At 37.5% G+C, this 16,355-nt stretch overlaps 1 protein-coding gene across 2 annotated transcripts in view; it reads left to right on the top strand.

Moving 5' to 3' along the window:
• The window catches only part of LOC119653442, a 130,688-nt gene that overhangs the window by 27,218 nt on the left and 87,115 nt on the right, over positions 1 to 16,355 (top strand). The window lies entirely within an intron of this gene.

The raw sequence follows: 16,355 nt of genomic DNA, 5'->3' as shown, positions 1-16,355 counted from the left end.
AGCATGATTTCCACTATTTGGAAACCAAACCTGTTGTGAGTGGTTCCTGTGCTATCCAGTTGACTTGTCATTTTATCTGCATTCCACGTGACGGTCGATTAGCATTAATTCCCTTCTGCTGCTCAGCTATTTCTACCTGGTTAGAATTCAAAAGGGCACTGGGTTTAACCTGACAAGTGGGAACAGCTTTTCTTTTTGCATGTAATCACAACCGCATACTACTTTCTGATAGACCGTTCAACTTCATTTGAGCACATAATGGGATTGATTAAGGTCTATTTGTCGAACAAAGGAAGTAGTAGAAGAGCAATTTTTGAAGGGGAATTTACGGTAGGCTCGTTTTAGAAAGAAAGTGTCCTGCCCCTTTCGCGTGTGTCAGGAGTCATACTTAATCACATCCCCTTCAAATCAATGCATATTCAGATCGCTCACGAAATGTTCTCTCTAGATTTAATCACTTTGAAGCAAGTCGCGTCCTAAATGATTATCACAGCGTTGTCTAATCGCTTTTCTTTTTTCGACATGTAATATTTTGCAACAAAAAAATCGACAAGTGGTCAAGGAACCACTTGGCAATGCTGCGGTCAAAATAATATTGACAATTTTGATATTTTTTGTATACGTATAATAAAATAACATATTTTTTTGGTTTGTTAAACTAAACACATTTCTGTTTTATATCAATTAGATTGCAATAAACTATATAAATTACCAATATCAGCAGCAGATATTCGCTACATTGAATTCACTAATTATTTTCACATTTTTGGGTTTACTGTGTGGAAACAGTATACGTTTTGCCACAGCTCATCTATGTTTATTCTTTGATTTAAGATTTTGTTTAAAACAAAACCTTACTAATATCAGTTTACTGTTTGCCTGTCCGTCTACCATATGCACTTTTCTGTAAAACGGCTATATCTAAATCAGTCTTAAACCAGAGAGTTCGGCGGTTAAGAGGTGGTCCTTTCTTTCACTGAGCCATTCTTAGAAACTATCCAACCCAAAAATCTGCAAAAATGTAATCCCATAGAACACATCGATATCTATTCAAATAATAATAATCGTTGGCGGGACAATTCAATCGGATCAAGTCCTTGAAGCGTTTTAAAGTACTTCCTTCAAGACGATAACCGTACACTACAGTACACTGAAGGAGGCAATGTGGTCAGCATTGCGCTCCCCTGAGATCATTACCCTAATTTGACTCAGGTACTCATTCATAGCTGAGTCGTCCCCTTCCTACCAGCGAGATTTGAACGGCGACTTTTCGCAACGACAAACAATTTAGTGCAATTCAAAACACTAAATTGAGTTGTCTGACATGCTAAATGCATGTACATTACGAGCCACGAATAAATGGAACAGTTTTGCACTCAAATATTCTTACAAAAGAAATGCTCAAAACCTTCAATGTCAAACAATGTAGCCATGAGGGCGAACCCCCTTCATCCTAGATCCGTACAATAGACTTTAATATGAAGCATCATAACGGAAATTTTTATGGAAATCCTACTATCATTAACAAAGTTATCGTACGTCAAAATGGCCCTTTTCGCGTTAAATTACTACTGTCCACGAGGTAAAATGTCAGTAGCACATCGAATTTGATGTTGAGTATATTCATATGTATATTCACTGAGTGCAACCATCGTGTAGCCAAATATTCTTGGAAAAAAAATCAACAAAACCTTCTATACCTGTAGCGCTGAGTTTCCGGTTTTCAACTTGTTTCTCTTATGTATATTTTGAAAGCAGAGTTGTTTTTACCTTGTCACTTGAAATGCTATTGGCTCATTTTGGAATATTGGACTTAGCATTTCTGCTTTACAGCATCTAGGGGAAATGGCGTACACAGTAGGTAATTGTTTAGGGCAGTTAAGAATATTTTCAATTTATTTGTATCTATTGCTTTGTAACAAGACAACGTATTTTTCATAGATCGCTGCGGTTTTCCTATGGAAAAATGTTTGCCACGTTCCAACCAAAAGTATTTGTATTTACTTGGAAGTCCCCATTCTATTGTTAATTTTTTTTTGCTTACCATATTTCCATCCATCCATCCATCATAGAGCCTTTTGAAAAGGATTTGGCAAAGCAGGGGAAAGGATTTTTAAGATTTTGTTGAAAACAAAACCTTAAAAAATCAGAAATTATTTTACCGATTAACATCAAAGTTAGTGGGAAAATGGGAACTATTAACGCTCACACATGCAGTAAGTTACGTCGGTTTATGTGGAACTGAAGCGGGGGGGGGGGGGGGGGGGGGGGGAGAGGTCCCCATATATGATGTGTGAATTCTTTTCACTGAATATATTCATGTAGGGCATCAACTGAAAGGGTCTTGACTGTACGTTCCGAATCAGCTTTTGGTTTTGAAGCCGATTTTGTTTTACAAACAAAACCTTAAAAACTGTACTCATAGCAAAAGTGTATGGACTATAGTAGAAACTTCAAACCGGCTATAGTTCACCAGTTTACAGATAAATTTCGCTGGGGCTTTCAATCAGTGAAAGAAGTGAATGAAGTATCTGAAACACTTTTTATATACAGTAGAATCCCGATAATTCGTATCGTCAAGGGACTGACGATTTGATACGAAACATCAAGATTACCAATTATCGAGAGTGCAAAGTAAAGAGAATTGACTCTGGGGACCGGCAAATTTGTATGAATTAACCGGAAATACGAATTATCGATGTACGAACTATGGAAATCCACTGTATATGAAGATTGGGACCGTAAAGAGAACCAGGGGTAAAAATAGTACCGAGATCCTTACCATCTATAGTTTAAATTCCTATTCCGGTTCCCCAAGAGAATTCCGAGCTTGGGAGGAATCAACCCCCTCTCGACAGGCCTGATTAAGATCAATGACCTCCAACTGACTTTAAATTTTTTTGCACATAAGAATGTTATCAATTATTGTCTTTTTGCACCGTATAGACAAAAACGAATCAAGTGAAGAAATTGATAGGAACTAGCTTATCACAAAACTGGGTTACTGTGCAGTGATATCAGAAAACATACTTGTTTTCTCGATTAAATATATTATCATTGTCTACTGATTTGCTTTGGTTACTTTGTATAATATTCTGTATCGGATTTATCAATTTAATTATCGTTTGTTTAAATAGCTTCTGATAAAATTGTCAATTCTGTTGTTCTTGTTGATAAATGCATCTGTGGGATATTTGTTTTTTGTCAAGTAAATGTTTTTGACTGATTTGTGGTGATTAGTTTACGCTTCAGCGTATCTGTTTCTGGAGGATTGTATTAAATTCAAAATTTCTTTTCTGATGGGAAAAATTAAAATTTTTTTTACTCTAAATTCATTAAGTACATTATCTCAAGAATATTCTCATCAAATTTGGTAACTATTGAAGCATTAGGTCCGAAGTTATAGCTATTTATAACGCATTACCTCGTTACTCCAGTGTAGTTGTGCATAGACTTTCCAACCTTTATTAAGGTGTATACTGTTACTAGTTGGAACCGCAAGGAAGGCTACAATGGTTTGTAGCCAGCATCAAATCGATGTATCAGAGTCTGCAGAAAAAATACTGTATGGTTCTGGAATCGACTACTCGATGTCAATAAATAAGTTAATTTTTAAAATGAAAAATACAAAGTTGAAACTTTAACCATGATTATCTTAGAACCGTGTTTTTGTAAAGGTGCCTTTGCGGTGAACACAATTACTGAAAACCTACTAATCCAATCATCGCCAAACTTTAACCATTTATTTATTATGATAATAGCTAGCTTTTTTAAGTAAAAATCGGAAAATTAACATCTTGAAAAGTGAAATGTTGAAACCGCAACCATTCTTTTTAAAAGTTTACGTTTTGATAAATTCTTTGGTCAGGGACTAACAAAAATTTTTTTTAAATTCCGATTTTGGATGAATCGTCACCGAGTATCGCGTCCGCCGGACACTATCCCTAAAAAAACACCCCTGGAAAACAGCTGTAGATCCGCCATTTTTATCTTTTCTTCCTTAAACTACCTTACAATATGTATTATTCGATGCTGCTAACTGTTTTTTAATAAGCATTTACAATGCTGTCGAAAAAAAAATCGAGAAAATCTTGTCATATTCTCCACTGCAACTCTACATATGTAACCCCTTAAGCAAAATAAATTATATTATATATGGGCTTTAAAATGCAGTTCTATTTGTATTTTAATTGTTAACTTCCCTAAAAAACTTGCTTTTGTCATGGAACATTTCGCCACTGCTTACTGCTGTGATTTGTATACAGGTTGTCCATATATATTTATTTATCTAAATGTGAGTTTCCCAGTTTAGTAATTACGATTTTTAAATTTCAATTCTAAAATAAGTAAGATCCGTTGAATGTTGAATGGAATGTTTCTGTTAGTCAAGCAGTATTATTATTGCAGATCCATGGGTCCTCCTCTATAGTAGAACAATGGCAGTAATTCCCATAATTTAGCTAAACGAGATGTTGAATGCTGCTTGGTCATTGATATGTACCTATAATTCATTTATCGTTTCACTTCCTATAAATAATTTTAAATGGTTGAAAACGTATTATTTTCTGTTAGCATTTATTAGAATTCTCAAAAGAGGATCGTTTTCGTTTCTCTCCGCAAATGACTTGCAATAGTTCAAGTTCTATTCAGTAGAAAAATGTTCGGTTAACAACCGTGCTCGTAGGGTTATGAAGTTTAAATGCATTCCCATGGTCTTCTAAAGTTAAAGGCCCACCTAATCATCACGACGGTATGTACAGGAAATCCACTCCTGATTGCTTGAAAAGAGTAAAAATAAAGTTTCGAGTCCATAATCTTTGTATCAAATATCAAAATAAGGAAAATATGTCTTCTCTCATTTCTAACAGAATATTGGAACTAAATAAAATTGAACCTCATGTGTACACTAAGGAAATTCAACCCTAAAAACAAATTAGTAAGATGAAGCAAAAGTCCCGTCGTTTGCCAAAATTTTACCTACTAGTAATTTGTGCAAAACAAAACCTTATTAAAATCGAGTTAAAGTCTGTCTGTCCGGCCGTGCGGCTGTCTGTTAGTCTATTTGTTAGTCTGTCTGTCACACCTATTATTTCATAAATTGTTACTCCTATTGATATGAAATTTAGGAGAAAGGTGGGACCTGTGAATTCTATTGCATGCAATGAGTAACATAGTTCCACGTTGCGTTTAGGGGGGGGGGATCCCTATACATGGAAAGGGGGATGTACGATTTTTTTTCGCCGAGTATAGTTCTATAGGGTACAAATGAAAGGTATCGATTAGTATTTTTCGAAATCGATATTAGTTTTGACATTGGTTGCAAAGGGACGAGTACGGGGCTCCGGAAAGGGTCAGTTACTTCAAGGGCCCGTTCTCTCTACTCAATCCAATATCTGAAAATGAATATGGTGGTCCATGCACAAGGTATCTAATCCTCCATACCGACGACAAATAAAGAGGATAATCTTTTTCGTAAAATTTCGATCCAATTTCTCGCGGAGAGAAGTGCAAATTCCAAGTCGTTATCCGCCACCTTGTTATGAAATGAAGAACTCTAGTTAAGATTTTCAGTAAGAATGAAGCTGTTGTTGCGCACTACTCGCTTCAAACTGAAAAACACTTTCAACAGTGACACCATACTTTTTCATCTTCCGCCCAAAAATTCAAGACTACAATTACAGCCAAAAAAACATGGCGTCCGTGTTTTAAGACTAGAAAGGCATCATTTTGATTGAATATTTGACTCAAGAAAACACCATTAACACGGCAAGATAAAAGGACGATTTAGAATAAAAGGAAGAGCATGCTGACAACGGGAGTCTGTTTGCTACACAACAATTTCTCACACGATCTCACACGGAATGTTTGGATTTATCCGCCGCATCATCCAGGTTTGACGCTTTCATTTCACTTCACTGAAAAATTCACATGGGTAGAAAAAAGTTTTCCAGTGAGCGAAGAAGTGGAAGGGAAGAGGAGAAGCGAGTGAAGGCGTTGAGTGGAAGAGGCACCAGACAATGGATTACCACCAGTATTGAAATGTTTTGTTAAATAAATTTTTTGACGCTTACCCAAACTGAATACGCTTACTATCTGAACGTATGTCTCTTCTTATATACAGTTCTTTTGTATTGTTTCTCTTAGTTTAATTCGTTTTAATTTTCAATGCTACCAGCAGGATAACCACACAGATGATTACAAATATCTTTGACAAACCTAGATATGAATGGATAATCGACTGTAAACCAATTCGGTTGATGCACCGTCAAAACTACCTATTTTATAATATGAACGTTGTTTACGTTGACAGAACCTTTTGGTGAGTGTCTATTTCTATTTAGTTCGTTGACGGAACGCTCCTAGAAGTTGAATATTATCACTTTCGGCTTGTTTTCCGTTCCAGTTACTACTACAAGGATCCATTCTCAGATCGTACCCAATCGAAAAATCGAAAATTATTGTGGTCAATGCATATGGCATCATCACCATCAACGGCGCAACAACCGGTATCCGGTCTAGGTCTGCCTTAATAAGGAACTTCAGACATCCCGGTTTTGCGCCGAAGTCCACCAATTCGATATTCCTAAAAGCTGTCTGGCGTCCTGACCTACGCCATCGCTCCATCTTAGGCAGGGTCTGCCTCGTCTTCTTTTTCTAAAATAGATATTGACTTTCCGGGTGGGATCATTCTCATCCATACGGATTAAGTGACCCGCCGACCGTAACCTATTGAGCCGGATTTTATCCACAACCGGACGGTCATGGTATCGCTCATAGATTTCGTCGTTATGTAGGCTACGGAATCGTCCATCCTCATGTAGGGGGCCAAACATTCTTCGGAGGATTCTTCTCTCGAACGCGGCCAAGAGTTCGCAATTTTTCTTGCTAAGAACCCAAGTTTCCGAGGAATACATGACGACTGGCAAGATTATTGTCTTGTACAGTAAGAGCTTTGACCCTATGGTGAGATGTTTCGAGCGGAACAGTCTTTGTAAGCTGAAATAGGCTCTGTTGGCTGACAACAACCGTGCGCGGATTTCATCATCGTAGTTGTTATCGGTTGTGATTTTCGACCCTAGATAGGAGAAATTATCAACGGTCTCAAAGTTGTATTCTCCTATCCTTATTCTTCTTCGTGTTTGACCAGTGCGGTTTGATGTTGTTGGTTGATTCGTCTTGGGTGCTGACGTTGCCACCATATATTTTGTCTTGCCTTCATTGATGTGCAGCCCAAGATCTTGCCCCGATTGTCGCCTGCTTGATCTGGATGAAGGCAGTTTGTACATCTCGGGTGGTTCTTCCCAATATGTCGATATCGTCAGCATAGGCCAGTAGTTGGGTGGACTTAAAGAGGATCGTACCTCTTGCATTTACATCAGCATCACGGATCACTTTCTCGAGGGCCAGGTTAAAGAGGACGGATGATAGGGCATCCCCTTGTCGTAGACCGTTGTTGAATCCATCTCTTTCAAGAAAAACTTCATTGAAAAAGACACTCGGACTTTGCTTCGCGGTACATATCTGCATTTTATTTAATTGTCTGAAGGTACACGAAAACCCTCCACAGTCTTCGCGTTGTAATATTATGGAGAGCCTGTTAGATTGCGTTCCATTTCGAGTAAAACAACACTTGGTGAAACGTCTTTTCGAATCCATGCCACGAAGAGTAAAGACTGTATAAAGATATTCATACCAGGTACAGTCCAGTCATTAGAGCTGAAAATCGGATGCGACCTCTGAGTTCTTTTCCCAAGCACTTTAAAAGAGCTTTACATTGAAAAGTTACTAGTTTTGCGTCATTTGACCTTGAAAATATTATTTTTTTTTAAACATGGATTTATGTTTGACCAGAAATAACTCCGTCCATATTACGCCTACAAACAAATAATATTCATTCTTTCTATTATTTAATATGCTTTGTTTCTGCTTAATTTTTACAGAAAATACATGGTTTTTTAATTACTTGTGAAAAACCGTTAAAAAACATGCATTTTCTCGATGAAAAACGACATATTTGAACATGAATAACTCGAAAATTATTGCTTGTAGGAAAAATTTTCACTGAACATTTTTTGCTTAGAATTGACCATTTAATCGAGTTTTCCGCTTATTTCGAAGAAAAAATTGGTGACAAACCCTCCTCGGGGGAGGGGCATATCGGCGCTATATAACTTTGGTTTCTTATAACATCCTCTACCCCCACCGCAAATTTCATGCCAATTAGTCTTGAGTGAAAGAATTCGGAGGTTAAAAGCTTTAACTTTAAGCTCTACTAGCCAGTTTTAAGGTTTTGTGTAAAACAAAACCTTATTAAAATCGGTTTACTGTCTGTCTGTCTGTCCGTCACAATCATTTTTCTCGGAGACGGTTGTAGCGATTCACATCAAATTTGGCGGAAAGGTAGGAACTGTAAACATTCACGCATATATTGAGTTACATAATTCTACATCAAATTTTAGAAGAGGGGGCCCTCATATATGCCAAAGGAAGTTGTGAATTCTTTTTCATAAAATATAGTCATGAAAAGTCTCACTTGGTACTTTCCGAAGCCGGTGTTAGTTTTGACATTTGTTTGAAAGGTGGGAAGTACGGGCGGTCCAAAGTGATCATTTCTTTAAGGGGGCCATTCTCAAAAACTACCCAACCGAAATGTCTGCAAAAAAAGTCACGAGGTTACCAATATGTGGCACCTAGGCTCCGAAATACCCTCCATACCGATATCTGTTCAATTTTTAGTAATTGACTGCAAAACCCGAATTAAGCTCATCCTAATACCACGAACATTATAGGATATAATATAAAGCATTATCCTACGAAGTTTGGTGAAAATCGCACTATTCCTAACAAAGTTATTATATGTCAAAGTTGTCGCTGCTTTGCAAATTCAAAACTTTGAATGTGAATATCAGCTGAAAGTAAGGGTTTCATCCCCGCTTCGTTAATTTTGTTCGTAGTGTAACCCACCGGCTCTACAAAATACATACAGATCCGTTTTTCTGAACACTTACGTATGTATTTCTTACGACGGTGTCCGTATTTCAATTTTGTTCACTATATCTATGTTGGAATTTTAGATTCCTTTGAAAGTCACTTTAAATTCCTTTGAAAATCGACCAAAAATCGAAACAATCATAGTCAGTTGTCCAATATAAAGAAGTTTTTTTCATTGGTAATAGCAATTATTGCGCTTATAATGAAAGCCATGAAGTTAGGTATTTTCACTTTACACGAAAGCTTACTCACCTATCTATTTTTACTCAGAAGAGCCATATGCAATTTAGAATAAAAACAAACAAGTTTTAGCCAACAAATACCTGTTCGAATTGGCAAGCCGGATAATCGGAAAGTAAGAAATTTTCAGAAAGAAAGTTTTCATCTATATTGTACATATATCATATCCGTGGATTTGTGTATGTATTCAGATAGAGGCACACTGTCTGGTCACCTTGAGTTGCTGTCGCTCTTCCTTTGGATTGCTATCAATCGGAAAGTTGATCTAAAGCCAAGGGAGAATCTTTCACTGATAAATAATTTAGTACGCTGAAAATTTATATTATAGTATATGAGATGGTTGGGTAGCCAGTGTTTCTTTATGAGCCTGCCTGTGTGTGTTACATATAGCGGGGAAAGTGTTCACCAACAAAAAATGTATCGATCACAAATATGCATGTGTTCTTTCTGAGACAACGTGCTTTTATGATCTTTTTGTAATATATACTCCTAAAAGAATGATTCAAAAATTAGTTTGTTTGCCCAAAATTAGAATTGCAGCACATTGAAAGGCACATATTCTCACAATTGCCCACACGGCTCCAAAGCTTGTGTCTCATTAGGTTGAAATTAGCATCACTGTGGTCACAAAACACAAGAATTCAACTAAAAGTATTCTCTTGTTACTAGGCTTTGTGCTGGTGACCTAATGTTTTTGGGTAGCTCTCATGAACCAAATCGATTTTTTCCTTTCGCTGGGAATACATACAAACATTATACATTAGATGTTCGCAGAGAAGAATATGATCTAATTGAAATTTTTTTATGTTATTTCCAGCTAAAAATCTAAAATTTGTTTGTAAACAGTCGTAGTTCAGCCGGTTTTGATTATTACCTCTCGTGCGTGCGTTCAGCTTATCCCAACGATACCCATATATAGTGACCTTCAAGGTTATTTGTAATAAATATGCGCCAGTTGTTGCTGAATGAAAATAAATATTCTGACAAATCAGTGTTCAAAGTCAAGGCCTATTTATGAGATTAGACAACCTGAAACAATCGATATGTTATATGTGTATATGCACACAATTATTTTACAAATGCAACTTGTTTCTATCTAGTATTTGACAAATCAATGGAAAATTTGATTGGCAAATAGTTTCTCTCACCTAGCCTATTGAGTAGTTGCACCTTCTTCAGATGACAATCTTAGCATTATGGCTTGGATATATGTATATATTGGTATATCCAAATATGTATTCTCTATATATATGTATGGTTGATAATAAGCGATTTATTCGAAGTCAGGTGATGATCACCACGCATAATTTTGTGACGTGTTTTTTGTCTCCTTTTTAAGGGTTTGTTTGCAAAACAAAACTTTATAAAAATCGGTTCAATGTCTGCCTGTCTGTCTGTCAGACACACTTTTCTCAGAAACGGCTGTGAGAAGGTGGCTACTGTGAACGCCCAGACATGCAGTGGTATCCAGTGATATCCTTCTACGTTGAGATTTAGGGGGTCCCCATACATGTAAAAGGGTGGTGTACAATTTTTTTCACCGAATATAGCCATGTGGGGTATCAAATGAAAGGTCTCGATTAGTACTTTTTGAAACCGGTCTTAGTTTTGATATTAATTAGAAAGGCGGGGAGTGGGAGGGATGGAAAGTGATGATTTCTTTAACGGACCCATTCTCAGAAACTACCCAACCGAAAATTTTGAAAAGAATCCTGAAGCCCCCTCTATATGGTACCTAGGCGTCAAAATACTGTCCAGATCGATATCCGTCCAAATTAAGTAAATAATAGTATATTACTATATTTCTGGGGAAATTGAGTAAAACCCTCCTTAAGTTTGTCCCAGAGTTATAGAAGTTGGTACTAGTATAAAATATACCTGTGTGTACCTATTGATCATAGTATCTCAAGCAGGCCTATAACCGTTAGAAATTTTAGTATGTTCCCTACTTCTAGATCTTTCAGTCTTGCATCTGGTATTAAGTGTTCTCCCAGATGCCTCGTCCTACTTTGCACAAGTGCCGGACACTGTCGCAGCACGTGTATAGAGGTTTCGTCCCCCTCCTCACCAAACCTGCAGGCAGTGTCCGTAGATATCCCTAGTTTCCCTAGGTGATAGTTCAGCCGACAGTGTCCAGTGAGAATTCCCACTATGATTCGGAGGTTCTTTTTGGTGAGGTTTAAGCAATCCTTTGTGCGTATGGGTTCGTATCCCCCAATAAGCACCCTGGACTGCTCCATCCCCGGTAGCCCCGCCCAGTATAGTTCCCTCAACCGTTCCTCTTCATTTCTTAGATTCATAGCCATGAAACCGTTTGCGATTCCACAGGAGGATTCTGGCCCGTGTAAAGGCGTTCCTGCTCCCTTCTTGGCTAGTTCGTCCGCTGCCTCGTTGCCTTCCAACCCAGCATGGCCTGGAATCCAAAGTATCCAGAGCTTGTTGGACGAGCCGAGTGTATTCAGTCTCTCAAAGCATTCCCATACCAGTTTAGAGTTCACCTGGTTGGACCTAAGTGCCTTGATCGCTGCTTGGCTATTGGTGAGAATAGCTATATTCTGTCCCCTATACAAATGGGATAGTTCTACACTTAAATATACTCACAGAAGAAGTAAACAAAACCTTTCATACCTGAAGCGCCCAGCCTCAATCGATTTAATTTTCTGTCTTCCTATCTGTCTGTCGCAAATGATTTGGAAACAAGGATAATTACACGATTGGGACTATTGACTGAAATATGATAGTGGAATGGGAATTGGGAAATTCGAAGAAGTGTTATTTTTTAAGGTTTTAAATACAACAACAACAACCTTATTAAAATTAACTCACTGTTTATCTTTATGTCTGTCACATGCACTTTTCCCCCAAAGTGGCTACACCGATTCAAACGAAGTTTAGTGAACATATATATGGGAACTATGAAATCCAGCGCTTACAGTGAGTGACACACATTTATGTGGAGTTTAAAGCGAAGGTCTCCATTCATGCAAACGGGGAATGTAAAGGTTTTTTTCATCCAATGTGCTCATGTGAGGTATTAAAAGAAAGGTCCCAGTTAGTACTTTCAACATTTTAGTTTTGACGCCACTTAAAAGTTCATCCTAGGAGTACTTGTGTACCAGCATAGAGAATTAATCCTACTAAGTTTCGTGGTTACTAGTATCAAAGTTATAACAGTTCCCACTTATCCATTTCGCGCAAATTCAGTTCATCTCAAGCCATACAAATAAGATGCTGACGTTATAATTAATGAGAATACTTGACATTCCAACGAAATATTAAACTTTATTTATGAAGAATCTTTTTGTGCTAAATAAAACACTAAGTGAAACCAAGGAAAGTGAGGGCCCATTAATCCAACTATTATTAACAGTTGTAGAGGGATAACGTTTTGCATTTCACGTAAATTTATTGCATTCTAAGAGCTGTATTATCATATAAAGTGAACTATCACACGATCTCTGTTGACTAATCTCGGCTGTTGAATACTCAATTTTTGTCATTTGTCGAGCTTTTTCACCTTCCCAAGTTATTGCAAGTGCAAGTGCAAGTGAATAGTGCACGCCCAGTTTCTCTGCAATGTCCCTCACAGACTGAAGTGTGTCGGATTCGACTACCAAACGCAGCTCGTTGTCAATCGATGATCCTGAATGTCCACGTGGCTCACTTTGAAGTTTTACCTCGCCTGACCGGAATTTTTCGAACCACCACCGTGTGGTCGTTCGGTTACCGTATCAGCTCCAAATGCGCTGTTAATGTTCTTGATCGTCTCCGCTGCTTTATGACCGAGTTTAAACTCATACAGAAAAAGTATACGTTCTTGGCTCTTTTCCATCCTTCTTTCCTTTTTATTCACTGTTATCACAATGATCGTCAAAACTGAAATGACTCCTTGATTAAATGTAGGAGCATTTATATTTCATTATCCGTGGTTTGATACAGCAAAATCGCAACTAATTTCACTTGATTGCCAAATCGGCCATTTCATATGCAACAACCTAATATATATGTTCTAATGAAGTTGATGGGTATTGTTCAATACGATGGACATGTGCGTATGTCAGTAGCAACTAGGTATTTAGTTCCTGTACATACATATACGTATGCTTTTGTACATTTAGTAAAATGGAAATGCGTGAATATGCGTTAGATGGATTTAGATGCGTACATACATATGTATGCAACAGAATTTGGTAAAATCGGTTTGTTTAGGATGAGCATAATATTTATGTCTTTATTGTGTATGTACATATGTATATATTGGGGTTTGGATGCACGTCTGGAAAAACATGCATTGAGAGTTCGTCACATAGGATGAAGACAAAACCTTTTATACCGTCTCTCTTCCGGTTTCCCAAGTTGTTTGTATTTGTTGTGGGTCAATTCCTTCACCATTGTATCGTATGAAGTTGATTGTTATCAATACAATGTTTTCCAGATCAAAATCTTTGGGTAAATGGCTCTTTAAAAGGTAGAGCGCACTTGAATTTTTAACTACGTGTGTACATACTGAATTGTCATTGACTGAAAGTTTCTCACATAGGGAAACACCAAACCTTCTACACCTAAACCATCTAGCTTTCGGCTTCCCGACTTGTTTGGTTGACATATAGATACATTTTCCATGTAGTCATTTGGAATATCAAATAAATGACTCCGAACACCCACAACCCACCTTCTTATTTAATGGGAATAAATATATCCCTAAATAGGTGCCGTTTGTAGACGTCCTTCGTTCACGTTTCAGTACAAGCAATATCAAAGCTTTGTAAATAGGGATACAGTTAATATATCTCATGCAATTTCGTTGAGCGTGTTAAGTTCAATTGCAACTGCATTTATAAAATTTGGCACTTCATGTGAAGAAAATGGTTCATTTTTCCGAAGTTGAAGTTGAACTCTCCCATGGTGATGAGTTTTGTTTTGTTTCATTGATGGCTTAATAAATTGAACCATATTTTCTATCTCGTATGCTTCTGTGTGTTAACAGGACTGGGAAAAGGAAAGTGAAATGAGCGTGGACTGGATTTCAATTTAGCATCGAGTGTTCGACATGGTGTTTTGTGCCAACCCGATCAAACTGGGTAGAGGGTTTCTAGTTAAAAACCACTCTTCAGACATAAAAGGCTTCGGGTATTTAATGTATGTTATGCATCTGCTTCACATTTATTTCGAAATAAAAGTAAAAAAATACATTTTCCATGTCCTTTATCAAAAAGAGATCTACTTTCTATAACGCTTGACTTCAATGACCATTAGCTGAACCGACTGTCTAGAGCCTTATTGTGAAAATGATGTGACGTCTTAACTGGATGCAATTGAAATACGTATTGCATAATTCGTCATAAGTGAATGTCCTTCATTTTTTCGACATTGTTTAATAAATGAATGGTGGTGGAGCCGGACTCCCCAGTGATTGTCAAATAATTGATATGTAGTGAGCAAGAATACGTGTGAAGTGTGTATATATAATATATGGGCGGTGGTTAAGACAAACTTTTCACTGTTATTTGATAATGGTGTTCCAGGATGTTATAGTATATAATAATTAACAAAGAATTAATATTTTCCTTCAAACTTTTAAATATTGAGTTGCGGTGTGTGCAAAGTTGTTTCGTTTTTCTCCAAGTTGCTACGTTTCCCCCTTAAAACCCGAATTGTTGATGCCGTTGGGGCAAGAGGATACTGAACTATCAAAGAGGTGTAACGTACACCCCAACACCATTCAAAGAAGAACCCTTTCCCTAGGTTATTTTATGAAATTTGACCGTCTAAATAACTGCGTTTTGCATCTGAATAGAGAAAAATCCGAAGGATTTATTTGGTCACTGGGGTGAGAAACACAATAAAAAGCTACATAACCATTTGCAATAAGAACGAAACACCGCCGTCGATATCAAAAGCAGCATTTCATCCTCCATCCTTACTTCCAATGTCCACCCCAGAAAAATAGAGGTGACGCATAAAGACTATACATAGGTGAATGAACTCTCAGCACATTCTTTAAAAGTCTTGCATACGTTCAACCGCGACGGGAGTTGCCCGAACAAAATTCTGCTCATAAGGGCTGGTGTTAGTGCCGTGTATTTTATGCAGTGCATTGGTGTGCGCCCATGAAGTTGCGAGTACATGGCTGCGAGTTGGTGCGAGAACGTGGGAAGTTCGGTGGAAGCAACACACACAACATTCTCGGCAATATATCCATGTTTGCTCTCCTAGGAAGTGAGGAGGAAATATTTAGATACGTTCAAGATCAATTTTTCGGATGTATTCGTTGCTTGCTGGGATAGGATTAGGAAATACACATAAGAAAACCATCTAGGCGTCATCGACAAAATCCACAAAAATCGTCAATGTTGTATTTTCAACCTAATTTGTTAAACGAGATTAGTTAAGCGATCGGTTCTGAATTATTTCTTGCATTTATGAATGTTCATTGGTGAAAAATTCAGGGATGATTTTGTAAATTCGAACACTAAGAAATGCTTCGCTTGTTGCAAAAGTTCATCCGGGTTTCTGGCGATACGAAGCTCCTTATCAAATTTTATGCCAAAAGGTTTTTCCTGTCGATTTCACATTATCATCATCTAGTGTAGTTACTAATGCCGATGAAGATCCTATATTTTGCGAGATGTTGTAGATATTTATGTCGCTTGCAACCTGTACCATATATCCGTCATAAGAAAGTAATCCGTATTATAGTTTCTCCAGTGAATAGATTTCACTCACGTGCTATTTTAGGCAGCCTTTTTTCGATAAGGATGTAACCCTTTTGATTAAGACTTTATTTTAAGAATTTTGAAATGCGCAACAGATCGCCTTCACAAAAAAATTCTTACTCTCTTACTCTCATTGTGGTTGGATCGTTGTGAAGATTGCCGTCCTGTGGTTCTGTCTAACCTTTGAATTTTAATATCATTGAAAAACGATAAATGAACGAAGGCGAATAAGGGCTTGGTCCGCTATTAGATGAAGTACTTTTCTATCTGCCTTCCGAGGGCACGTCCGGATGGTGGATACCCCGTTGTTAATTTTACTTGGTGATGGTGAGTAGAGTACAAGGTTGTCGTACGGAAGGTCGCGGTTCATATCTTACTGGCGGTAGTGGAATTTGTATCGTGATTTGA

This window comes from Hermetia illucens, chromosome 4 (assembly GCF_905115235.1).
Source record: "Hermetia illucens chromosome 4, iHerIll2.2.curated.20191125, whole genome shotgun sequence".
In the NCBI taxonomy this organism is placed as follows: domain Eukaryota; kingdom Metazoa; phylum Arthropoda; class Insecta; order Diptera; family Stratiomyidae; genus Hermetia; species Hermetia illucens.
The sequence above is the reverse complement of the archived record's forward strand: the minus strand, read 5'-3'. Positions and strand labels throughout refer to the sequence as shown.